Source organism: Pituophis catenifer, unplaced genomic scaffold (genome assembly GCF_029215685.1).
Source record: "Pituophis catenifer annectens isolate HBS135680 unplaced genomic scaffold, rPitCat1.0.hap2 SCAF_6, whole genome shotgun sequence".
Classification (NCBI taxonomy): Eukaryota; Metazoa; Chordata; class Lepidosauria; order Squamata; family Colubridae; genus Pituophis; species Pituophis catenifer.
Window position 1 is genome coordinate 71,109,506 of NW_027256886.1, and position 26,245 is coordinate 71,135,750.

At 39.4% G+C, this 26,245-nt stretch overlaps 1 protein-coding gene across 1 annotated transcript in view; it reads right to left on the reverse strand.

Annotated features, from left to right (window-relative positions):
* PCDH15 (protocadherin related 15) overlaps positions 1-26,245 on the reverse strand; it is a 403,619-nt gene that overhangs the window by 265,940 nt on the left and 111,434 nt on the right. The gene's annotated exons all lie outside the window — the stretch shown is intronic.

The following is a 26,245-nucleotide window of genomic DNA, read 5'->3' on the forward strand; positions in this document are numbered from 1 at the left end:
TTTCTGTGGGCCAGAGGGGGCTTGCTTTCTCGTGCTGCCTGCATCCCATGGATGGGGCTTCGTTTGTTTGGGCAGACCAGTTGCTGGCATGCCATGGACGAGTGTCAGTCCTACTAGGGGTTGTGGACCCCTGATATACATAGAGCAGGGGTGTCAAACTCAAGGCCTGGGGTCTGGATCCAGTCCTTGGGTGCTTAGATCTGTCCCATGGGGCCATCCTAGAAATAGCGAAGAACCGGCTGGCGGTGCTTCTGCCAGCGAAAACAGAGGTCAGTGAGGGCCGTGTGCAGCTCCTTTTTCAACCGCGATGGCCTCCTGCCCTCATCCATCCTGAGACAACAGAAAACAAGTCATGTTTTGTTTGGAATGATAATTCAAAAAATGTGAATATACCCAGTTTTCTTGGTCTTGATATGTTTGCCGTCTCCAAAATTGAACTCAATACCTGAGGTGAGGTCAAGCATATGCAGAATAGAATAAAAATTATTTCCCTTTAATTTGGAAACTTTGTTCTGACCCAGCCTTAGCAGAAACAAGAAACAAACTCCTTGTCCCGAAAAACCCCTCTTTATTTTATCTATGAATTAATGGCATTCACACACCAAAAAGTCCACGCAATAATCCTTCAAAGAGTTGACTGCCATAACAGACCTTATCAGTTCCTTGAGATAATTGCCAGGTTGGGAGCTTCAGGCCGCAAAGCTGTCAATTAAGTTCTGGCAAGCAGTCTCTGAGGCACGAAAAACGATGAGCCAAATGTTCCAAAATCCGAATAGTTGTCTCCTACAACCACCACTCCCCTTTCCTTCTATTTATTCCCCCACCAAGGAGAAGCCATTCAGAAGCCACGTGTGCCTTGCTTCCCAAGTCGACTCTTTGTCCTCAGTTGTTCTCCTCTCCTAACAGCTCTGCACATACGCACATCTGGAACAGGCCCCAGCTGTTCTTCATCTCCACTTATCTCAGCCTCCAAAGGCAGCTGCCACTCCTGTGGGTGGGAAATGTCGGACGGCCCTGGCTCTATCTCTGCTTCCAATGCAGAACATCCATCAGAGCTTTCCGCAGACTCCAGAACTGGCCCAAGTTCCTCCCCAACCTCCTCATCATCCAAGTCTGCCGCCAGCTCCACTGGCAGCTGGCGGGCCACAACAATTATGTTCTATTGATGCAATCTACATTTTTTATTTTGCAGCCATGTTACCTTCATATTCAATTTGTGATTAATTATAACCCCAGTATCTTTTTTAGAGCTACTAAAAAAGCTGTTTTTTTTAGTATACTTGGCATACTGTTGCCAAGACAGGTATGTTCTATCATATGTTTATATGTTTATATTTCCTATGTGAAGAATTTTGCATTTTCAGCTCATTGTCCAAGTTTGTTTTGATATATCAGATGGATCTTATTGCAAGAATTCTGTCTTCATGCACTATCAAATGTTCCTCTCATCTGCTAATCTGAAAAGCTTTCCCTGTTTCATCCTTGTTTCTTAAAAAAACAATTAGAAAAGTTTTGGATACAGAAAAGTTTGCAACCACCCCATGACTATCAAACTTTCCCACACTAAAAAGAAATAAAAATAAATGGCACTTACAAAGTTATCTGTGGTGCAAAGGCCAAAAGGTATTTTTGTTTTCCAAATCCCCAGTATAGGTAGCAACACTAGCTTTTTGAAAAATAAGTATGACAGCCATAGGGGGGAAAAAAAAACCCTAAGATGAATAATATTGGTGGAAAAGTCTATATAATTTTTGCAAATATAAAGAACACTGTAAGATATACAGTACATAAGACAGATTTTGTAGGAGATGACCAGACAGAGGAAAGGGCAAACACATTATTAGTCTTGAGTCTTTTTGCACTTACAAGAGATATAAGTCCAAAGCAATTGAATTCTATTGACTCTTATCTATTGCCAATTTGCTTTGACTGTTAGTAGTTCAGATTCTTGTAGAGAACTTTAGCATACAATAAACTTATATGTTCATTTGAACTGCCCGGACTCTTGATTTCCTACATTTGACAGAACCGCTTCAAATCTTATATGCTTATATAAATTATATATATAACACACACACACACACACAAACACATATATCCCATTTTTCTTTCATCAAAATCTGTAGGATATTTTTTTCTATGGTTATATAAAAAGTACACAATAAATTCAATACTATAACAAATTCAAGGAAACACTTAGAGGATATTGATGTGTTTTGATTTTATCATTGTTCCTTGGCATGTTATGGCATTGTTATTTTCAAATCAACAAAATGGATTTTAAGAACAGAGTGAAGTGTGTTTGCTGATAGTCCTTTGGAAAAAGCGTTGAAATAAAGTACATTGGTTATTTTTCAAAAAGCTACTTGTTACTGTCTATCCTGGGGGAACAATCATTTCTTTACCACTAGTCCTTGATAATAGATAAAGGAAATACTATTTTCACATTTAAGGAAAACTATATGTAGACAAACATCTGACATTTCTTCCCTCTGTCTATATTGTGTCTTTCTAGATACTTAATGGTTTTAGCCTACATATATATTTTATTAATGTTTTTTTAATTAATATAAAATATATAAAATATATTTAATTAATATAAAATAGAAATAGAAATAAAGACAATAGAAAAACAGGAAAGGGAAAAGAGGATATAGGTGACGAAAGGGAGGAAAAAAATAAAAAAGAAACAAAAAGCAGTAACTTCCAACTTGGCAGTAATATACATAATAAAGTTATAGTCTCAGCTTTTCAGTTATGCCAAATAGCAACCACTAGCCATTTCTATAAGAATAACCCACTTAATTGTCAAAACCTGAAGTCAAAATTTCATTTTCCCCCCCAAATAACTAACAAAATTATTGGATTTAGTAACTATACCCTATGGATGTTATTATATGGTCATCCTTGGTTTCATAATCAGATGAAGAATTTAAGAACAGAGTTATATGAGAGATTATAAAAGAATAGAGGTCTTTTTTTTTCAGATCTTAGCTTAAAAAGGTCAGTGGTGGATGAAAAGAAACAGAAGAGGATTGAGCTACATGGCTGTTAGTGGAATCATCTTGCCTTAGCTTGATTTTGATAAAGGACGACAGCCTTTATGAAACTGTTATTTAGAGAAGAAAAGTGGTGAATGCACTACGGCAAATAGGAGACCAATTTCCTTGCATAGAATTTAAAAAGTTCTAGAACAAGCCCTAAAGCTCCAAAATAATGCACGAGTTGTTTGGCAAGATACTGAAAAATAGGGAAAACCAGTTTATATTTTTTTAAAAATGAACGTCAGGGGTTCTGATATACAATTCTTACAGGAAATACTTAGAAATAGACTTTAAGAACAAATAATCCAGTAGACAAAAATTCTTGCTTCATAAAAACTGTAATTCATAGCTCAAAATGATAATGTATTTATTACATAAATTTATAGTTTCACACATATCACATATATTCCTCCCTATCACTTTTTAAAACAATAACCTGGAAGAGAAACTATTTTACTATCTGTTCTTGCCTTAAAAACTTTTGTAAGTGAATGTGATATAATAAGTTATCTTCAAATTAGCTTTTAGTTAAACAGCAAACTGATTCATGTATACCATATTAGATCTTCCGTATTTCATATTTTGATGAAAAATTTTTAATTATTTTTTTAAAAATACAAAAACTTGCTCAATTAAAATATATTAAAAACACACATATTATGCAACTTATTGTTTCATATTAGGGACATGAAAATGTAACAGGTGAATCATATTTTGAAGATCTTAACCAAAAGTTATTGACTTTCTTCTTTGACTCAGTACTGTCTCAGTTAATTGTGTTTAGCATATTTTTAAAGATATATAGGGTTAAGAAATGTATAAATACATGTGACAATGGTAATGCCATTTATTGTGGAAACTAGAAAAAAGAAAAGAAAAAGATAAACCAAGTAAATGTTATAGAAGGATTAAAAATCTATACAAAGCAGAAGAGGAACTACTTCACTTCAATTTTAAAATTTATTATGGTTAAAAGACCAGAAGTCATATATAGATGAAACAAATCAACCTGTATGTGTATGTCTATGTGTTTGTGTATATATGTGTGCATGTCTATCATTTTTTCCATCAATTCCATTCATTTTTATATTCCTTGTTAACTTCCTTGTATTTTGTTTATTAATTTTAAAGTCAGTGAACACCACCAACCCTTTGGTTTTTCCATTAATATTTACTGTATATTGCTCCCAGAGGATATTCCAAAATTATCATCAGGTCATCAGCAAATGCCCAACATTTATATGCTTCTCTTTTAATCTTCACTCCAGCAATTGTCTCATTCATGTCCTGATGTAGCTTAGAGGATAATGTCTTTTTCTCACCTGCCCTCATCTTAGAAATTGGAGACAGCAAATTATTTGATATAAATATACAAATGCCTACTCAATCTTGTACCCTTATATCAACAAAAACAGCTTCAGGAAAGCGCACTGATTAGTCTTAGAGTAATGGAGGCTCTGGAGGCCATATCTCCTGTAACAAAATGAAATCATATTTACTAATTAATTATAAAATATAATAATCTATTCTGAACTTCCAGCCAACAATGTTCCAGGAGAAGGACAGCTTTTGACCTTTGCTTGGTCAGCTGGAAGATTGATTATGATATTGGGTCAACTAAGGTGAAGGTTTTCTTGATGGGGATAGGTTGAGGTAATTGAGTAGATAGTATGGTTCAGTAGTAGACAGTATGTTTGGAAGTCTTTGAGGATCTGCTTGAAAAAGGAGAAAGTAGAAAGACCCAGATCATAGGGAGTGACTGCCAGTGAGAACTCAAGCTTGAGGAAATAAAATATTAGGGTAGATTAGATGATAAGTATTGCCAACAGGATCAAGTTGAAGATCAGGTTGAAGATTGAAGCATTTGTTTATTGGGGGCAAGTCATCTTCCTTTCAAAAACGATAATAGGAGTGGGATAGCCATCTTATTTGAAGGTTAGATGATATGGCCATTTAGGCATGTTCCTTAAGACTCTTGATCCATGTCAAAAACATAATTACTTATTTCTATGAAGATTCTCAGTCATTCAGGCCACAGTTGTATCAAAAGTGTTTTTTTAAAAAAAATTTTTTTTTTTTGAAAAGGCAACTGGACTGGTTTTTTGAGGAAAAAGAAGACGTTTCATTTCCTATCTTGGAAGCTTCATCAGTTGTATAGAATGGGGTGGGAGATGAATGGTCAGTTATTGACAGTTGAGAGTAGTTGTTGGGGGGATGTTCTGACAGGATGGTGGTGGGGGGGAATGGAAAGATTATGTTTTCTTTGCAATCAACTGGTCTTAATATTTTTTGACAGCCATTGTGGTTACTTGAGGTTTTGTCTGTGACCTCAGGGTCACCTGAATCAGAAATGTAAAATCTTCTTGGAATAGCAAAAAGAACTGCATTGTAATTTGTGGATAGGTGGGGGTCTTATCCCTTCTCCTCTATTGAGAGAGGACTGCTCAGTGTTAACATAAATGGCCTCTTTTACCCCTCTTTCAAACCAATGGTCCTCTCTACCCAAAATGTGGATTTTACTGTCTTTAAAAGACTGATCCTTATCTTTCAAATGCAGAAACTGAGGAAGCTTCCAGGATAGGAAGTGAAACATCTTCTTTCTCAAAAAAAAAAAATAAAAAAATAAAAATCAATCCTTTTCAAAGTAAAAACCACTTTTGATATCATTCCTTGTTGAAAGTCCTTTCTATTGTCTTTAGTTGTGCAGTGAAGACAACATTACAATCTTGGTTTACAGGCATTTAAGAGGCAAAAGGCTTTACTGTCTCATGAATTAATTACATAGTTTGTGTAAGGTTCAATTTTAGACAAAAATCTCTGCCTATCCATCTTTCTTGTGGCCCGTCAGCAGCCTGTGTGGATTGTAGCTGATTCTGACAGCGAGGAGGCTGGTGTGGTGTTGCGCCAGCAGCCTGTGAAGCTGGCACTCGAGTCAGACAATGAGGAGGCTGGAGAAGATGTTGTGCCAGAGGCAGGGATTCAGCCAGGGCCTTCAGAACCTCCAGAAGCTCCTTTAAGTGAAGAGGACGAAGAGGAGGAGCCTCTTCTCGATGCACAGGCGCACAGAGCAGCCAAAAGGCAGAAGTGGCTCCTCAGGAGGAGGTCTCCTCAAAAGTAAGGCTTGGGGCTAATTGGCCACCCCCTTAGCCTATTTAAGGAAGAATGCCAACTGAAGCAAATTATAGGAACAACTTTAGTTCATTCTCCTTCGCATCTGGATTCTCTGCAAATTGCTTCTGGGCTTTCTGCCAACCTTAGTAAGATTGTGATTACTTTATCTTTGGTTTCTTGTAGGCTGTTAAGAAAGTTTATTAACAGCTTTTGTTTTGAAACAGACTGAGTTATTTTAGTAAATTTAAGTTTTGTACAGACTTTGTGTGTTCTGTGTTCTTTGGGGTCTGTAGCTGGGGCAGAACAGTCTTTCGCCATTGTATTGTAAGAGTTAATCAGTTCAGTTTGACCAGGCCTAGCAATGTTTCTCTAACACTGTTAGAAGAATGTTTGAATACGCTCTTTTTCTGTCAAGGATGGAGATACGACAGAGGAAGTGTGGCAGCTGTCCAAATTGAACACATTTTTGAGTGAATAAGCTGTTGCAATATTGTCTAACACAGGTCTCACATATAGATCAATAAACACGTGAATGGGGAAATTTCAAAAGATTAGAGGAAGGAGCTAATTTTTAACTGTATTGATGGAACAAATGAATTTGTAAAGAACAACGGAGCCCTTTTTCTATAAATTCATATTAGAAAACTAATTAATCTGCACAAGATCAGTGGTATAGAGGTGGCAGAAAAGCAACTTCCTTAGAGAAAAATGAACAGAGAAGATAGCACCCTATCTTCTGGCATTAATGCTATTATTAAGAATGGATAAAACTATCTGTCGATAAGTGAAGGAAACATGCTGTTTATGATTTGGGCTTGCCTAAGCTCCAAGATTGTTGCTTTCACACCATCTTCCTTCCTGGCACAGGAGCTCAATGAAAATAATCTGCTTCTCTTATCTTTATCCCTTGGATAGAGTCTATATGAGCATCAAATATTTTCTCAGGTTGTCAGTTTAAACAGAAATAGCTGATAAATGCTCAGACACAGCTATAATAGCTGGCAAGAAAAGAAGACAATATTTAACTAAAACACATGAAGAGTGTTTTATTTAGCTCATCAGGCAGAAACTAATTGGGGGAATAGATTCAGATACCACCTCTATGGTGCATAGTACATTTATTCCTAAAAGTCATCACTATAGAATAGTGATGGAAAACCTATGGCACACGTGCCAGGTGGCATACAGCACCCTCTCTGATGGAATGTGAGCTGTCGCCCCAGGTCAGCTCTGCCATGCATGTGTGTGCGCCTCCCGCTGGCCAGCTGGTCTTTGGGTCTCTGCCACCCATGCACGGGGGGCAGGTGCATGGGGGGGAGGCATATTGCTTAAGGCATTGTAAGCCGCCCTGAGTCTCCAGAGAAGGGCGGCATATAAATCAAATTAAAAAACAACAACAACAACATGTGCATGTGCGGGGAGGCACGCGTGCATGCACGGGGGGGGGGTATCGGGGTGTGTGTGGGGCCCTTGGGCCCTTGGTTCAGAAAAGGTTAGCCATCACTGCTATAAAGGAATCCATTGTCTTTCTTTAGGAGACAGAAGGGCAATTCTTCATTAGTTCATTGAGAAGAAAAAACTTTGACTCTTCTTAAATTCACAGGTTTCCAGGAGATAAATTCTTGCATAGGAGTATAGTGAGAAGCTGGTTTATCTTCAGTTATTTGGCTACCTTGGCTAGTTCCAGAGTTCCAGAGTTGGAATTCTATTTTTCTTCATAACACTAGAAACTTTTGAGTTCAAGGGAAGAATTTTGGGGGTTGCATGATAGGTGGGCTAGAACAATTCCCAGGGAGGACCTTATTAAAAGACAGTCTGCTGAAACAGAACAACACTGATTGCCATCTACAACTCAGAGCTCAAACTACTCAAAACCACTTACTAATACGCTACTGCCCATACTGAACAATGACACAGAACTTTCTCAGGCTTTGGTAGCAGGTCCATACAGATAACCACTCTGCCTAAATCAGAGTCTTATAAGTAACAAGAAACAGCAGGACAATGATCTCATCAGGAGAACCAGACCCTGCATCAAACCCATCTATTCCCTGCCCCCCATATCTACCTGAACAGCATCATTAACAAATACACACAAGGTGAGAGACATGGTCTTTCTCTAATATGAACAATGCTATCATTGTCCAGTAATACCCCTCTGAATTATATGTTGGACTTTCTGCAAAATTATTAAGGACACAAGTTGTACATCACAGTAGTGGCCAGAATTGTGGAAACCTTTTGGGAAAAGTGTGTTTTTGAGGTTTGTTGGCTAATAACACCACTTTTTTTTTTTGGAGTTTCAAGATAATCCTATTCCACTGCTGGAATGGCCTGGGAATAGCCCAGACCTTAACCCAATAGAAAATCTATGGAGACGACTAAAGAAACGTGTTAGTCAGAAGCGACCCAGCAATAAAACCCAGTTAATAGAAGCAATCATTCAATCTTGATTTCACATTAGAACAGCTGCAGAATTAAAAGACTTGGTTCACTCCATGGGAAAACATTGTAAGGCTGTAATTCATGCTAAAGATTACCCAACTAAGTATTAACTGACATGGTAATAATTTTTGCATATCTCATTTTTTCTACGTGTTTCGCTTTTCTTCTTTATACTGTAACTGGGATTCTAATAGCAAATCCTTCATAAAAGTTATTGCATTACATTCTTGATTAAATTATCTTTCCGTTGATATATAAGTTTATGGTACTACTCAAAAAAAAAAAAAAAGTGGTGTTATTAGCTAGTTTTAGAAAATACACTTTTCCCAAAAGGTTTCCACAATTGTGATCACTACAGTAGGTCTCAAAACAAAGGCTGTAGTCAACATAGCTCCTTTTCTCCAGTTCCCAGGATGAACAGCTCTCATTGCTTCCTGCCATGCTGGACAGTTGCAATTTCCATGCAACAGGAGGCAAGGCTCTTCTTTCAGTTCTTCTTCCTCCAACAATCAGATGGATACTGAAGAGTCCCAATAAGAATGAAACTATTCAGTAGCTAATATTACATTTAAAATATGAGACCAAAACAAGTCCCAAAAACTGTCCAGTATAAAAGAGGAAGGCACATCTGCCCTGGTTCTAAAATTTGAAGTTTATATACAGTAAGTCATAACTGTGCCACAGGACAGAATTAAATCAGGTCAGCCCCTGGAGGCTTTCTAGAGCAGCAAGATTTTAATGGTTTTCCTAATCCCCAATAGGACTGATATGCCCAGTGCATTTACAATTATAAGAGCTGTTTTGAAACCTCTATGGTGTGGGAAGGAAGGCAGGGAGAGGAGAAGAGCAATCTAGCTGAGAAAAGATAACACAACCCAGATGTGAGAATTGTGGGAAGAAAAATTTCAGAGATTCCACCTTAATTATCTCACTATCAATCTAGGTGAAGATTTACTCTTATAGCTTTCAATTTTCTCTTCTCACCCCAGAACTAGCATTATAGACACTCTCCTGAAATATGTGCGGTTGCGGTTCCTTGGTCTTCCCAACTATGTGGAACTTGACATATCAACAATAAAATAAAATAAAGCTTTGCTTTTATTCTGTAAGAACTGCTGGTTGTGTGCTGAAAAAGAAATTTACTGCCTTTCAGTAAAATGTCAGGAAAGGCATTTAGCTATCTGCATGGTGAGTAAGTGAACTGCAAACAGCAGTTCAGTCAAACAGCTGTTAGGTCCGTCTGAAGGGAGTGTAAAGGACTCCCTATTTTACAACTATTTTCCTCAACACTCAATATTTTATTTCCAGTCTTTGGTCCCAGTTCAGAGTGCTATTACAGTGAACGACACAACCTGCACCACCTTTGGTGTTTTTATTATTATTATTATTATTCCTAGCAGAAAAAAGATATAACTGCTATTAGAAAGAATGTTTGCTTATAAAGCTTGAGGTTGAATATCCGTATTACAAAGGTAGCAGCCCTGAATTCTCTTCTCTCACTTGGGAAAATTTCCAGTAAAATAAATAGTTGGTATATTCACATATGGTGATTCAAAACCCTGCTTTCATGCTTCCAAGAATTATAGCAATTTAAATGCATGTATATGGAGTATATACACACATGTATATGTGTGTGTGTGTGTGTGTGTGTGTGCAAGTTTTGGTGTACATCAACTCATCAAGATGTAACCACACAGGCAACCAACCCGCTCACAGCAACAAAGCCAGCACCCCACACCTCCCCAGTATTTATAGAGAGATGGCAGCTCTAATCACGCTTTCCTCGCACAAGCATGAAACCGAAGACACCAGCCTGAAGATGACGAGTGGGACCTTGTTGAAACGTCGCCAAGATACACTCAATCTTACACGGGAAAAGACCCGAATACACCAAAACTTGCATACCTCTACCCGTGAAAATCTACAAAAATATATATATTCATTCATTCATTCATTCATTCATTTGCTTATTCAATTTCTATAGCTGCCCATCTCAATCAATGACTCTGTGAGGCTTAAAATTCACAAAATATATTAAAATTAAAACACTAAGTTATTTTAAAACAATAAAAACATATAAAATAAAAATACCTACCGTGTTTCCCTGAAAATAAGACCTCCCTGGATAATAAGACCTCCCCCGAAAATAAACTCTTCCCTGAAAATAAGCCCTCCCCCAAAAATAAGCCCTCCCCCAAATATTTAAGCGTATACGCAGCTGGTCCCCACCATTTCCTCTGGTTAGGGTTAGGGAGACAGAACTGGAAATCAGGTGAAATGGCAAGAGGAACCCCGTTTTGCTTCACATACCCCAAAATAATAAGACCTCCCCGAAAATAAGGCCAAACGCTTATTTCGGGGTGCAGAAAAACAGGGTCTTATTTTCGGAGAAACATGGTAGCAACTGTAATAAAGCCAGAAAATGGGGTCCTTGACATATTCAACACCTCAGCTCAGGAACGCAGCAAAAATTTTAGGATCTTATGAAAGGCTAACAAGGTTGGGGTTATTCTAATCTACAAAGGGAGGATCTTCCATAAAACAGGGGCCATTGTAAAAAAAGGCCCATCTTTTATTCCCTGCCAGCTGACGCTATTTGTCTGACAGGATCTGCACATGCCCATTTTGCTAGATTGACTTGGACAGATAGAGACTCTTGGAAAAAGGTGATCCCTGAGTTAACCCGGCCACAAGCCACATGGGGCTTTAAAGGTAACAACCAGCACCTTGAATTGCATTCAGAAAGATACTACATATAACCAAAGCAGCTAACACAGAAGTGGTGTTACATGTCCCATATATCTGGCATCATATATTACCCATGCAGCCACCTTCTGTGTGTTGTGGCCCTCCGGTGGCCAGCAGAGCTGGCAGCAATGTCGGAAAGTGAGGAGGTTGGGGAGGAACTTGGGCCTGTCCTGGGGCCTGGAGAAAACTCGGATGAAGGCTCTGCATCGGAGGCAGAGAGGGAGTTAGACAGCAGTGAGGCAGAGGAACAGCTGGAGCCCGTTCCCAATGTGCACATGCACAGAGCTGCCAAAAGACAAGAACAACTCAGAAAGCAGGGTCGACTTGGGAGTAAAGCCACACCTTGGAGGGGATTGGCCCTCCCATAGGAAATAAAAGAGGAGCGAACAGGGAGTGGGCTTTTGCAGGAAACAATTCATTTGTACTGTGACTCTGAGAGACTCTGTGTCAAGTTTTGCCTTGTACTGCGGTTGGAAACAAGTTATGTGGTAGCTTGCCAAACGAGATAAGGTGTGTTGAAAATTATTCCTTTGGACAAACCTTGCTGACTGTGAATGAACATAATTCACAGTTGTGTAAATGAAAGAGGTTTTGCCAGGACAAATTCCTGCCTCCTGCTTGTTAAGGGAGCCTAGGTCAGAACACTGTGTCAGTTGAAGTTTCCAAATGCTTTTCAGGCCAGACCCTTGTAAAGTTACAGTCGTTTAAATGAGAGGTTACAAGGGCATGACTTATAGGACCAGGCCCCAAGAATGGGCACAATTGGTGCACCACCCAAAGATGTGCAAAGGTTCTCCTAGCCATGACTGCCATCTGCTCTTTGAGCACAGCCATAAGTCTAGGAAGATCTGTCTGAAGTAGTACAATCCCATCCTGAACTAAATATGGAAGAATTTCAGCTCTGGCTGAAATACCCACAACCACTCTGTTTTGCTAGAGCTGTTCTCCAAACACTGGGATAGGACATCCACAACATTACTCAAAGGGCCTGGGGTAGAGGGGCAGATATAAAAGTTGGTGTCATCACAATATTCATGATATCTCACCCCAAACTGCCAGATCACCTCAATTAGCTGTGTCATGTAAGTGTTAACTAGAAGGGGAGAGAGATCTGAACCCTGAGGCATTCCCACATAATAGGGTCCATGGCTGGATCTCTCTCTCCCTCTTTCAACACCAACTGCAACTGGTCGTGGAAGGAGGAGTCCTGGTGGCGCAGCAGACTAAAGCACTGTTATTAACATCAGCTGCCTGCAATTACTGCAAGTTCAAATCTCACCAGGCTCAAGGTTGACTCAGCCTTCCATCCTTTCTAAGGTAGGTAAAATGAGGACCCGGATTGTGGGGGCAATAAGCTGACTTTGTATAAAATATACAAAAGTATGAAGGCTATTGCTTAACGCATTGTAAGCTGCCCTGAGTCTCTGGAGAAGGGCAGCATATAAATCAAATAAAAAAAAAAAACCAGGACAATACAGTGCTGCCCACCCTCAAAGCCAGCCCAAAAGGATACCATGATGGTATGAAATGCCATTGAGAGATCAAGAAGAATTAGGATGGATACACTATCTCAATCCTGCTCCCATCAGAACTCATCCATGAATGAGGTTAATGGCCGTCCCAGTCCCAAAGTCTAGTCTGAACCCTGACTGAAAGAGATCTCATGCAGGGTTTTCTGAAACTGCCATGTGATCACTCTCTCTACCACCTTTCCTAGAAAGGTGTTCTGTCCCCAACCACACGCACACACACCAACAGATGTTCAGGAGTTAAAGACCAAACCAGCCGGCAAAATCCTTTTCCTTAAGATTACGGAACTTGGCAACAACCTAGTGGCTCCCTGCCAAGAGTTTATTATTTACAAAGAGGAGAGATAACTTCTCCCCACTTCTGATACATCAAAAGAAACAGCTCAATAATTACGGAGGTAATCAAGTCCAGAGATAGTCCAGCTAAGTCTTACAGCAAAAGTCCGGCAATGCAGAATGGCGTGGAAGCTTTCAGCTTTGTTCGTCACAAGGTTTGACTGGCCACCACACTCCCTTTTATATCCTGTGGGGTGTGGTCCAGTGACTCAGCCTAATCTCGGGCACGCCTTTTCTTCTGTTGCGCGCGCTTATCTCTGCGACGCTGGCGTGGATCCAGCTAAGACTCATTACTCTCATCACTGTCCATCTGTGGCTGCATGGACGTGCTTGACCCCGGCTCTATTTCTTGCCCTTCGGCGGACACCGAAGGCATTGCCAGAGAGGAGGGACCTGGAGAGGGAGGCCTTGCCAACTCCTCTTCTTCATTCTCGGAGTCCTCTCCTGCCGATGACACAGGCTCAGGTAATGGAGCCACAACAAAAGGGAAGATTTGAGATTTGAGACGAAATCTCTCTCTCTCTCTCTCCCTCTCCCTCTCCCTCTCCCCCCCCTCTGTATGCATTGTTCACTAGTGACTTTTAGAACTGATTGCATTGCAAAATGGTTGCCATATTTCTGGGTGGTAAAATATAAATGTATTCATTCGTTAGAAAGAAAACTGATGCTGTAGTTGTCCATAAGTGCATCAACTTGCTGAGTTGCACTTATTGCTGAGCACATTGTAAGCCGCCCTGAGTCTCCGGAGAAGGGCGGCATATAAATCAAATTAAAAAAAAAAAAAACTTATTGTCTCAACAGAAACTTCCTAAATTGAAACAATAATTTACCTTAGATATCTGTCATTGCTTGCTCTATGTTTTACTTTTCATTATTCAGACCTTCCTGTGTGCTGATTTTCAAAAAAAAAATGCCTTATTTAGCAAATACAACTTTTGCCCAGAAGCAGATTTCTGCAGATGGATCTCTTTTACCTGATACACACACAAATTATCTGTGGAAAGGAAACTGATATACAGCCACAAGGCAAGGCATTAGGAATCTGGAAAAAGCTTTTGCATCAGCACTGCCTATCTATGGATATAGCAGAAGGCCTTTTAATGCTTCCAAGGTTCGTTATCTGAAACAAATAGTTTGAATGTGTGAAAAGCATGTATTTATGCTTCGGGAAGTAATTGTCATATCCAGCGCTGCAAATATCTGGAAAAGTTTTGTTAAGAAGAATGTATGAAGTTCACTACTGTTCTGAAAGGTATTCAGCACATAGGCTGAATAAATAAGAGGAGAGTATACAGCCTTAGTCTACTCCTTTGTCAATTTGGAACAATTCTGATTAATCATTTTATGTCAATACCATGTATACAGTATTTTTTCACGAAGACAATGGCATATTGTGGGATTTCATCCTAAACATAAAGGATAACTGTGTGAAAGACATATTCATAGTAGAATAGCACTTTGATTTATATACTACTTCGTAGTGCTTTACAGTATTCTCTAAGTTTACACAGTCTGTTTCCCTTTGAATGGAAGATAATATTTGGCACACCCACTCACATACACACTATAAAAACCCTAGAGATTGTCCTTTCTGGATACTTTAAAATAAGTAAATATATAAGGAAATGATTGTTATAAATCATTTGAGTGTTTTTTAAAAATATGTTCCTTAAACTGTCATCCAATTTTAAAGGTATGTTCCAGCATCCAACATTAAGCAGTGTATTAACTTTAAAAAGTAATTGATGATGAGTGCATAGAGCTATTATTGCATTTCAGCCAACCCACTGACACATCATATAAAGTGTACACAATGTATAAATGAATGATAGTTTCAGTGAAGTAATTGTGATTTCTCAACTATCCATCTGTTAAGTCAACCGCTTATCAGAAAACAACTTAGATGAGAACAGAAACATTAGAACATATAACAGTAGATTAAATGTTTGTTGCAATCCCCTCTCAATATCCCAGATAACTTGCATCCATAAATAATTTCTGATATCTCCTGAGCTCCAAAAGACTCTATTCCTTTCCTTTTCCACCTCTATTTGTATAATTCCGTATCATGGCAAATTGGCCACTAGAAGAGGAATAAGTAGAAATATCCAAGTTCTTATGAACTAATTGAACTGGTGGCTGCTGAAGGATGAACAGTCCATAACTACAGTGCAGGTGGCTACATTTTGCGCAACAGCACTGGGGATTCTCCGGAAATATGTGTCTAATCCACCACAGTTATTTTATACAACAAATGTGGCAGGGGTGGGTTCTAAATTTTTTTACCTCCGGTTCTGTGGGCGTGGCTTATTTTGTGGGCGTGGCTTGACGGTCATGCGACAATTATTTAGGATTTAGCAGAGGTACTGGTCTACCAGGCTTTTAACTGCTTGCAGAGCTGTACCAATCTACCCATTTATTTTTTGCAGGCATTGGTCTACCCATTTATTTTTGCAGGTACCGGTCTACTGATGTATTTTTGCAGGCACTGATCTACTCATGTATTTTTGCAGGCACTGATCTACTCATGTATTTTTGCAGGCACTGGTCTACTCATTTGTTTTCTTTTAACACTGATCAGCTGTAGGGCGGCCCTTTGAAGCCCCCGGCAAGAGTTTAAAAAGTTTTTTTCCCTCTAGCCATCAGCTGGGACTCAGGAGGCAGCAATAGATTGGGGGTGGGGCCAAATAAAAGGTAAGAATAACGTGGGGGGTGGGGGATGCAGTGGGTGGGGGGCAGAGGGCAGGGGGGGAGAACCAGTTCGGTGACATCATATCGTCACCACTACCGGCTCGGGAGAACCGGGCCGAACCGGGAGGAATGCACCACTGAAATGTGGCAAAGCCTTTGCACTGTTTATTCCTTTCCCTTTTAGTATTAAACTGACAACAGACCACACAGTTTATGGATTGTAATTTTAGTATCGTTAGACCAGTGGTGAAATCCAATTTTTTTTACTACTGGTTCTATGGCATGGCTTGGTGTGGCTTGGTTGGTGTGGCAGGGGAAGGATACTGCAAAATCTCCATTCCCACCCCACTCTGGGGCCAGCCAGAGGTAGTATTTGCCAGTTTTCCAAACTACTCAAAATTTCTGCTACCGGTTCTCCAGAACCTGTCAGAACCTGCTGGATTTCACCCCTGACTTAGACCATGTATAATTTACAGACTGGATTTTATTATAGATTTTAGTTGTTATTTATTATTTTATACTAGAATTTTTAATTGGTGAGGCCTCTCCTCAAGAAGCCGTCCCTGGATCCAGCAATATTGGCCAACTATCGTCCTGTTTCCAACCTTCGCTTCATTGCGAAGGTTGTTGAGAGTGTGGTCGCGCAACAGTTTCCGCAGTTCCTGGAGGAAACATCCTATCTAGATCCGTTCCAGTCGGGTTTCAGGTCTGGGCACAGCACGGAAACGGCATTGGTCGCGTTGGTGGATGATCTCTGGAGGGCTCGGGACAGGGGTTATTCCTCTGTTCTGGTCCTATTAGATCTCTCAGCGGCTTTTGATACCATCGACCATGGTATCATGCTGCACCGGCTGGAAGAGTTGGGGGTGGGAGGCACTGTGTTGCGGTGGTTCTCCTCCTTTCTCTCCGACCGGTCGCAGTTTGTGTTGGCAGGGGGGCAGAGGTCGACCTCGAGGCCTCTCATCTGTGGAGTGCCGCAGGGATCGGTCCTCTCGCCCCTTCTGTTCAACATTTATGTGAAGCCGCTGGGCGAGATCATCCGTGGCTTTGGGGTGAGATACCATCAGTACGCTGATGACACCCAGCTGTACATCTCCACCCCAGGCCACCCCAACGATGCCCTTGAAGTGATGTCCCAGTGCCTGGAGGCTGTGCGGATCTGGATGGGGAGGAACAGGCTCAGGCTCAACCCTTCCAAGACTGAGTGGCTGTGGCTCCCGGCATCCCGATATAGTCAGTTGACTCCATCGCTGACTATTGGGGGTGAGTCTTTGGCCCCCACTGAAAGGGCTCGCAATCTGGGAGTCCTCCTGGATAGGCAGCTGTCTTTGGAGGAACATCTAACGGCTGTTACCAGGGGGACCTTTTATCAGGTTCGCCTGATTCGCCAGTTGCGGCCCTTTCTTGATCGGGATTCCTTGTGCACAGTCACTCATGCCCTCGTCACCTCTCGCCTTGACTACTGCAACGCTCTCTACATGGGGCTCCCCTTGAAGAGCACCCGGAGGCTCCAGCTGGTCCAGAATGCAGCAGCGCGGGTAGTGATGGGAGCAACATGGCGCTCCCATGTAACACCGCTCCTGCGCGAGCTGCACTGGCTCCCGGTGGTCTTCCAGGTGCGCTTCAAGGTGTTGGTTATCACCTTTAAAGCGCTCCATGGCATAGGGCCTAGCTATCTTCGAGACCGCCTGCTGCTACCGACGACCTCCCATCGACCCGTGCGCTCCCACAGAGAGGGCCTCCTCAGGGTGCCATCAGCCAAACAATGTAGGCTGGTGGCCCCCAGGGGGAGGGCCTTCTCTGTGGGGGCTCCCACCCTCTGGAATCAGTTGCCCCCGGAGATAAGAAGAATCCATGACCTCAATGCCTTCCGTCGTTCCCTGAAAACCTATCTTTTTCAGCAAGCCGGGTTGGCTTAGAACAAATTTTTAAATTCTTTTAATTAGTTTGTGATTCTTAACCTCGGGCCAAAATTTATATATATTTTAAATGTTTTTAATATTTGTATTCTATGTTTTTTATCTTGGCTGTACACCGCCCTGAGTCCTCAGGGAGAAGGGCGGTATATAAATTGGAAATTAAATTAAATTAAATTAAATTAAATTAATTGTAGATTTGCTGAGAGTTTTTATTTGTTCTGGTCTCTGACTATAATAAACTGAATTGAATTGACCGATCTTTAGGGTAACAAATATAATAATGGAATTTGAGGAGACGTGTTCTAGATTTTACTTAATCTGTGGCATCACAGAAAACAATTTGCAGTTACTTTTGAATGAACAAAGAAAATAAATTGAAACTACAGACCAAGACTTGTCAGTACCAAAGTGGTTTGCTGTAATGAAGGCCAATAAAAATGTCAGAAGGTGCTACGTATTAAGTGTGAGAAAATAATTCTTACCCTTTTGCCATTTGGGAGACTTCAGTATGAGATGCACAATTGCTTTAGAGATTGTCATCTGCTAATGTCAGAAGCCTCAGGCATCAAACATTATTTCCTTTTTTCTTTCTCTCAATCTCTACAAAATTAATATATCAGATACAGTGGTGAAATGTAAAATTTGTTACTACTGGTTCTGTGGGCGTGGCTTGGTGGGGGTGGTGGTAATGTGACTGGGTAGGCGTGGCCAACTTTTTTTTTTTTACTTTTAAAAGTATTTTTTCTACAACCTTTTTGGCAGAAGAGGTTGTAAAAAATGCTTTTAAAAGCCTCTGACAATCTGGCAACTCAGCTGGGATCGTCAGACGCTTTTAAAAGCATTTTTTTCCTACCTCTTCAGCTGATTTAAAAGCATTTTTTCGGCCGAAGAGGTTGTAGAAAAAAATGTTGTTAAAAATAAAAAAAAGAGCCTTTGATGACCGCGTGGCTCTGCTGGACATGGGGGGGGGGTGCAGGGATTTTTGTTAACGGTTCTCCAAACCACCCACCGCTATCACTACTAGATTGGGTGATCTGGTCTGAACTGGGAGCATTTCACCCCTGATCAGATATCTGCTAAACTCTAAGAGTTTCATAGGTATACAACAGTATGTTTGTATTAAGTAGAAATCAGAAAGTAAACATAAAGTCAAACCAAGTCAAACACAATATTCAAAATTCAACTTTATTATTTATTTATTTATTTTGTCGCATTTCTATGCTGTCCAACTCCCAAGGGACTGGGTGGCTTACAACAAAAAATAAAACAATGCGAACAATCCCATAAAAAATGTTAAAAAGAAAAACATTAAAAACTTTAAAAACATTAAAACACATGTACTTCTATTCGTGGCCGGGTCTCGCAAGATCATTATAACGAGATCAACGGCCCCAGGCCTGCTGGAAGAGCCAGGTCTTCACCGCTTTGCGGAAGGCCAATAGGGTGGGGGTGGCCCGGACCTCAGGAGGTAATTGGTTCCAGAAAGCCAGGGCAGCCACAGAGAAGGCCCTTCCCCACGGGCCTGCCAGCTGACATTGTTTAGCTGACGGGACCCGGAGGAGACCAACTCTGTGGGATCTTACCGGTCACTGGGAGCTATGTGGTAGAAGGCGGTCTCGAAGACAGCCTGGCCCTGAGCCATATAGGGCTTTAAAGGTAATGACCAACACCTTGAATTGCACCCGGAGACCAATAGGGAGCCAGTGCAGCCCGCAGAGAATTCGTGTAATGTGGGTGTATCTAGGCGCACCCACCATAACTTGCGTGGCTGCATTCTGAACCATCTGAAAAGTAGTCTCCGAATACTTTTCAAGGGTAGCCCCATGTAGAGCACGTTGCAATAATCCAACCGTGAGGTGACAAGGGCATGAGTGACTATGAGGAGAGCCTCCTGATCCAAGTAGAGTCACAATTGGTGCACCAGACGAACCTGTGCAAAGGTCCCCCTAGCTACAGCTGTCAGATGTTGTTCCAGTCTCAGATGTGAGTCTAGAAGAACAACCAAATTGCGAGCCCGTTCTGAGGGGGACACTTTCTCACCCCCCAGAACCAAGGATGGACAATCGACATAGTCTTTAGGGGGCAGTACCCAGAGCCATTCGGTCTTGTCTGGGTTAAGTCTGAGCCTGTTGACTCCCATCCAGATCCTCACAGCCTCCAGGCACCGGCACATCACATTTTAACAATCCCATAACCAAAGATAAATAATCCAGCTCAAAAGCTTGTGAAGACCATGTATTTATTGATCATCTCCAAGGAAGAGGAGCATCCAAAAGTCTCATTCTGGGCTGCTCCACTCATACATCCGCACCTCAATGACAATGTTCCAGGATGAAGGAACATCCATAACATCTGTATCCAGCTATACAAAAAGAATGGGCAGATTCTACGTAGAGAAAATAGCCCTGAAGTATCTTGAGGCCAAGTTATATAGGGTTTTTATTATAGGTCAGTATACGGAGTCCTTAATTTACAAACATAATAGGGACAAAAATTTTGGTTGCAAGTCATTATGGTCATAGGTTCAGGCAGTCACATGAGTGGATCCAATTTTTCAATGATTGTGATTGTTAAGTGAATTTTATAACGACCATTAAGTGAATTTAAGTGAAGTCAAATTCATTTAATCTGAGTTATTCTCCTGCTTATTCTCTGGCTCAATATCTGTTTAACAATACTATATTTGTTAAAGTAAGACTGACATTAGTCTTACTTATGCAAAACAGATTTTTTTTTAAAAAAATAGTTACATTGAAGTTCTTCAGTAATGAAAAATAGTCTTACATTATTTGTCCAATTATAAGATTTTTGAGCTATCAAGTAAACAATTCTTTATAACTGAAACATGAATGCATTTGTGTCTATCTGTTTATAATGGGATAATACAGATTCTGCTTACATTAGGTCATTCCTTCCATTCAAATGTAGTCTCAGGTATTTTTTTTTGTTCAGTTTATTATCTTCCTATATAAAAAAACAAGCAACCTATCAATTTTACAAAGTACCTTGGGGATGCAACTAAGGAAAATATTGCAGCAGCTGAATATGTAGCTATTCTACAAGACAGCTGTCCAAAGGCATTAATGTTCTCATACGTTCATAGTGAAACAAACAATTCCAGCTTCTAATAGAGAACCTGGATAAAGAGATATTTTAAAATAGTGACTAAGACAGGGGTGCCAAAGTCAATGCCCAGCAGTGAGATCTGGCCCACGGGGCCGCCCTGGAACCAGCGAAGGACTGGCCCATGGTGCCTCTGCCAGCGAAAAAGGAGTTCAGGGGTGCTGTGAACTCCATTTTCACTGGCAGAGGGTTGCAAGAGGCCATCACAGCCAAAAACAGAAACCCTCTCCAGCTCCGTTTTCGCTGGCAGAGGGTTACAAGAGGCCCCTGGGAGCCTATTTTCTGTGGCAAAGCACTTGGGCTACCACAGGCGCCCCCAACATGAGTGATATCGAGTTGGCCTTGCCCACCCTGGCCACATCCACTCCAGCCCCCTGAGGTCAAACACAACCCTGATGCAGCCCTCAATGAAATCGAGTTTGACACCCCTGGACTAAGGTGTCAAATTAGCATCCTGGAATTCCAGGTTGAAGTCCACTCTGAGCCACAGAAACCATTGGATGATTTTGAACCAAATCATCTCCTGTCCTCCAATGAAAAACAGAAAACATAATAACAGAGTTGGAAGGGATCTTGGAGGTCTTCTAGCCCAACCCTACATCACTTCAGACAAATAGTTATCCAATATCTTCTTAAAAGCTTCCAGTGTTGGAGCATTCACAACTTCTGGAGGCAAGTTGTTCCTCTGATTAATTGTTCTAACTGTCAGGAAATTTCTCCTTAGTTCTAGAATGCTTCTCTCCTTGATTAGTTTCCACCCATTGCTTCTTGTCCTGCCCTCAGTACTTTGGAGAATAGCTTGACTCCGTCTTCTTTGTGGCAGGCCCTGAGATATTGGAACACTGCTATCATGTCACCCCTACTCCTTCTTTTAATTAAACTAGACAAACCCAGTTCCTGCAACCGTTCTTCATGTTTTAGCCTCCAGTCCCCTAATAATCTTTGTTGTTCTTCTCTGCACTCTTTCTAGAGTCTCCACAACTTTTTTACATCGTGGCGACCAAAACTGGATGCAGTATTCCAAGTGTGACCTTCCCAAGGCATTATAAAGTGGTATTACTTCATGTGATCTTGATTCTATCCCTCTGTTTATACAGCCTAGAACTGTGTTGGCATTTTTGGCAGCTACTGCACACTGCTGGCTCATATCTAAATGGTTGTCTATTAGGACTCCAAGATCCCTCTCACAGTTACTACTATTGAGCGAGGTACCACTTATACTGTACCTGTGCATTTTGTTTTCCTTGCCTAAATATCTTTCTTGCCTAAAATGAAAATTTTAGGAGTGTTGATATGGGGCAAAGATGAAAGAAGGAGACTGAACTGCTGGAGGAAAAGAAAGATTTAAATCCAGCAAATAAAATAAAAATCAAAACAAATAAATATCTACATATGAAATACTGGGATTTCACAAGTCACCTTTAGAATGTATCAATCTAGCTTCCTCTGGAGGCTATCATTATTTTCGTACTCTGAACATACATTCGTTATTTAGATATGGCTTAGTAAGGAGCATTGTTACTATGTTACTAGTGGCACTAATATGCCACTACTTTGCATGTTGCAATTACGGTAGTTATTGAACTATTGTGAAGAAGATAAAAATTGCTTGAAAATAAAGAAAAGTAAATTATAGATTACTTTAATCTATAATTATCACCAGAATTGATGCGTAAACTAAATATAAGTACTATTTATGACAGAAAAGGAAACACCATCACAACAAAAGGAGAAGGCTTTACAAAAATTATGCTTATTTTATTAGTTAAGATGGTTTCAAAGAAAGGAAGAAATACATACATTTCCTGTAACATTAGAAGAGATCTCTGCTTGCATGCAATAGTTTAATTTTTACAAGAGCTAAATAACACTCATCAATTTTTTGCCTAAAATGTTGAATAACTTCCCCAATAGTTTTTGTTATTCAAAACACATCAAAGACTGTTAAAGTTACCTTTTAGATATACTGTATTATGATATATATATATATACAGATCAGTGTAATCAGTAATGAATGAATTTTTCTCCTCCTAATACAATTCTTTTAAAAAACCAAAAGAATCAATGATCCAATAGACTATTAAAAACATGTCAATAAAAGGTATTATATTCACCTAGCTGAATAAAATAAATCACTTTAACTTTTCCTCATATGACATATCTTTATACTATTGCTATTATTATTGTTTGTATGCATGATTATTAAGCTTTTGTTTCCTAGACTGTTGCACATTTGTTCCTTTGATAAATTATTAGTGATAAACTTTTATCAGAAACAATGCAGAAATCAGCCCAATCATTTTTAAAGGGGGAAAAAATAGGCACATTTTTGTGTATCACAAGCCTGTCCAACTTGTGATTTGCTAAAGCTAATTCAAATCTTTCAACTAAATTCTAACCATCAGTGGAAGTCCATTCTAGGCAGCTAGAATGAATGTCTTCAAACTTCTGTTCATCCATTTCTCAGGGCCCATGGATTTATTTTTACTTTGAAGATTATAGGTTGTTCAAAGATGTCAAATATTAAGCATGCGTAAGGGTAATTAGCACTTAAATATAAATAAGTTATAATAATCTAATATAATATTATCTATTAACTTTATCTGGGCTGTGAAGAAGGATTGAGCATGGTCACTATTTGTATGGGTGACTACCAGAGAACCCAGAACTGAAGATGCAAAAGCATCCTCTGGAAACCACTGCCAAGAAGATTTCAAAGATCCATGTATTCACCAGTTATCAACCTGTGTGTTTCCAACACCAAATAAAGTCAACAGGAACAACGATATTGTATTATTTTTTTAAAAAATAGATAATTTCCCAATAGGGAAAATAATACATCACAGACACCTTCTATCCAATTGTTTATCTTTACAATAATTATGGCTAAATATATCCATCAAGCTTGATTTAATTCACCCACCACTCCTGTGATTGTTATTTTTTTTTAATTAAAGCAATGAATAATAGATGTCAATACAAAAGGCCCCACAGCTTGGATCCACACATATATTATACCAATATATTATAACACCCTAGTTTCTTGGGAAGAACTCACTGTGAATGCCAATGCCTTCATTCCAGCTAAAAAACCGCCAGCAGTGATTTCACACTGTTGTGTATATAATAAAAATAATACAAATAGCATCTATTGAACAGACTAAACGGCTTGCCTACAGAGCAGCAGTGAGGGTTACAGAAGAACTGGGTATTAAAAAAATTAGAAAACTAAAAGCAAAATCATATTCATTTCCAAAGCGGAGGATCATACTGGACGCCACGATGAAGAAATTAGTATCAGATGCAAATAATTTAAAAAACACGAAAGAACAAAAATTGAAAAATGTAAGGATCAGGATAAGCCTAATAAAAAAACCCCAAAACCATATTGGCTTAGCACCAGAAAATTTGAAGAAGCTTTGGAAGCAACAAATGACAGCAATAGCTGGGAAAATTGAACACTATAAGCATGAATGATGCAATTTAAGCAAAATCAGCTACTTCAATCAGACGACAGGTTATTCTATCAAACTATAAATGGCAATTGGAATTAGGAAAATAGAAAACTAAACCAAAAGGACCATCTAGGGTTGAAAAGATCTATGAGAAATGTGTATGGACTATAATAAAAATACTGGATGGATAAAAGATTAATTTAGTGTGAATTTAGTAAAAAATCAAACTGAAGACCTAATAATAGTAGAAATAGTTACAGACCAAGTAAAAAGGATAAAAAACTGGACATTTCCAGGAAATGATTGATTGATTGATTGATTGATTTTTGGCTCAAATATCTGACTAGCTTACCTCCAACTATAGCTTAACAGCTTGTTGAAATATTGCATAAATGAGATATTAGTGAGTAGTTAATAACTAGAAAAATATATCTGATTCAAAAAGTCCCAGAGAAAGGAATAACACCAGGAAATTACTGGCCATTAATATGCTTGCCTACTATACTGTATATAAGTTACTCATAGGCATAATAGCAGACAACATCAAAAAAATATTTAAAAGAAATAGCATCATCCCAGTAGAACAAAAAAGAAATAAAAGGGAAGACAGTTGTAATGAAGATCAACTTCTGAATGATAAAATGGTTCTGGGGATTTGCAAAAGCTGATAAATCAATTTACATATATATGGATTGATCATTACTACAGAGTTGTATCATCAAATGTTTGGAAACAACTGTCAGTAAAAATTCTAGGCTTTATAGAAAAAATGAAGCAGTGGAAGACATAATTGGTGGTTGGGAATGAAAAAAATAGGGGTTTGTCAACATTACGATAGGCATTTTTCAGGGGGACTTATTTTCACCCTTATTATTTGTCATTGCCATCATCCCACTTTCAATAATATTGGAGAAAATAAATCTTAGCTAGCAAGCTGCAAAAGATATTAAAATCTCACATTTGCTTTATATAGATGATCTGAAGCTTTGCAGAAAATCAGAAATCAAAATCCAATCACTGACAAAATCTGAATTTTTAGCACAGATATAGCAGTGGAAATTGGCCTACATAAATCTGGTATCGTAGCAGTAAATTGGGTAAAATCACAAACACGAAGGGAATTAAGATGCTGAAAGATGAAATCAGCAGGAACCATTGTGATAAAGCTTACAAGAATCTGGGCTTTTTACATTTAGATAATATATAAGGATGTACAAGTTAAAAATTTGATTAATAAAGAATATATCCAAAGAGTAAAAAAATTGCTAAAGTTAAAACTGAACTATGGAAACACCATCAGAAGATGGTGTTTCCATCAGAATTGCTGGGACATACCTGTGATGTAATATGATACACGGCTTAATTATTAACTGGAGACATGCTGAACTGGACAGTTTGGCTCAAAAACTGGTGACAATTCACTACTCATTACATCTCCATAGTGATATCGATAGATTATACCTGGCCATCAGAAATGGAGGCAAAGGTTTACCTCAGGTCAAACAAATTACTGAAGAAGAAAAGTGTGCATTGGCTGATTATGTAAAAGACAGCCAAGAACAAGCACTGATTCAAGTTAAAAATTGGAACACACTAAATATACAGGAAACAGAAAGTGAATATTAAAATAATGTCATAAAAATATGAACAGAGTGCTGGCAGGAAAAGAATTACATGGTCGATTTCTGGAACAGATTGAGGGGAAAGTGGATAAAAATAAAACCTGACAATGGCCTACAACTGGAACATTAAAAAAAGAAATTTAAACCTTGATTTTGGCTGTGCAAGAGCAAGCCATTCAAATAAAGGCATTCAAGGCCAGTATTGAAAAATCATCAAATGAT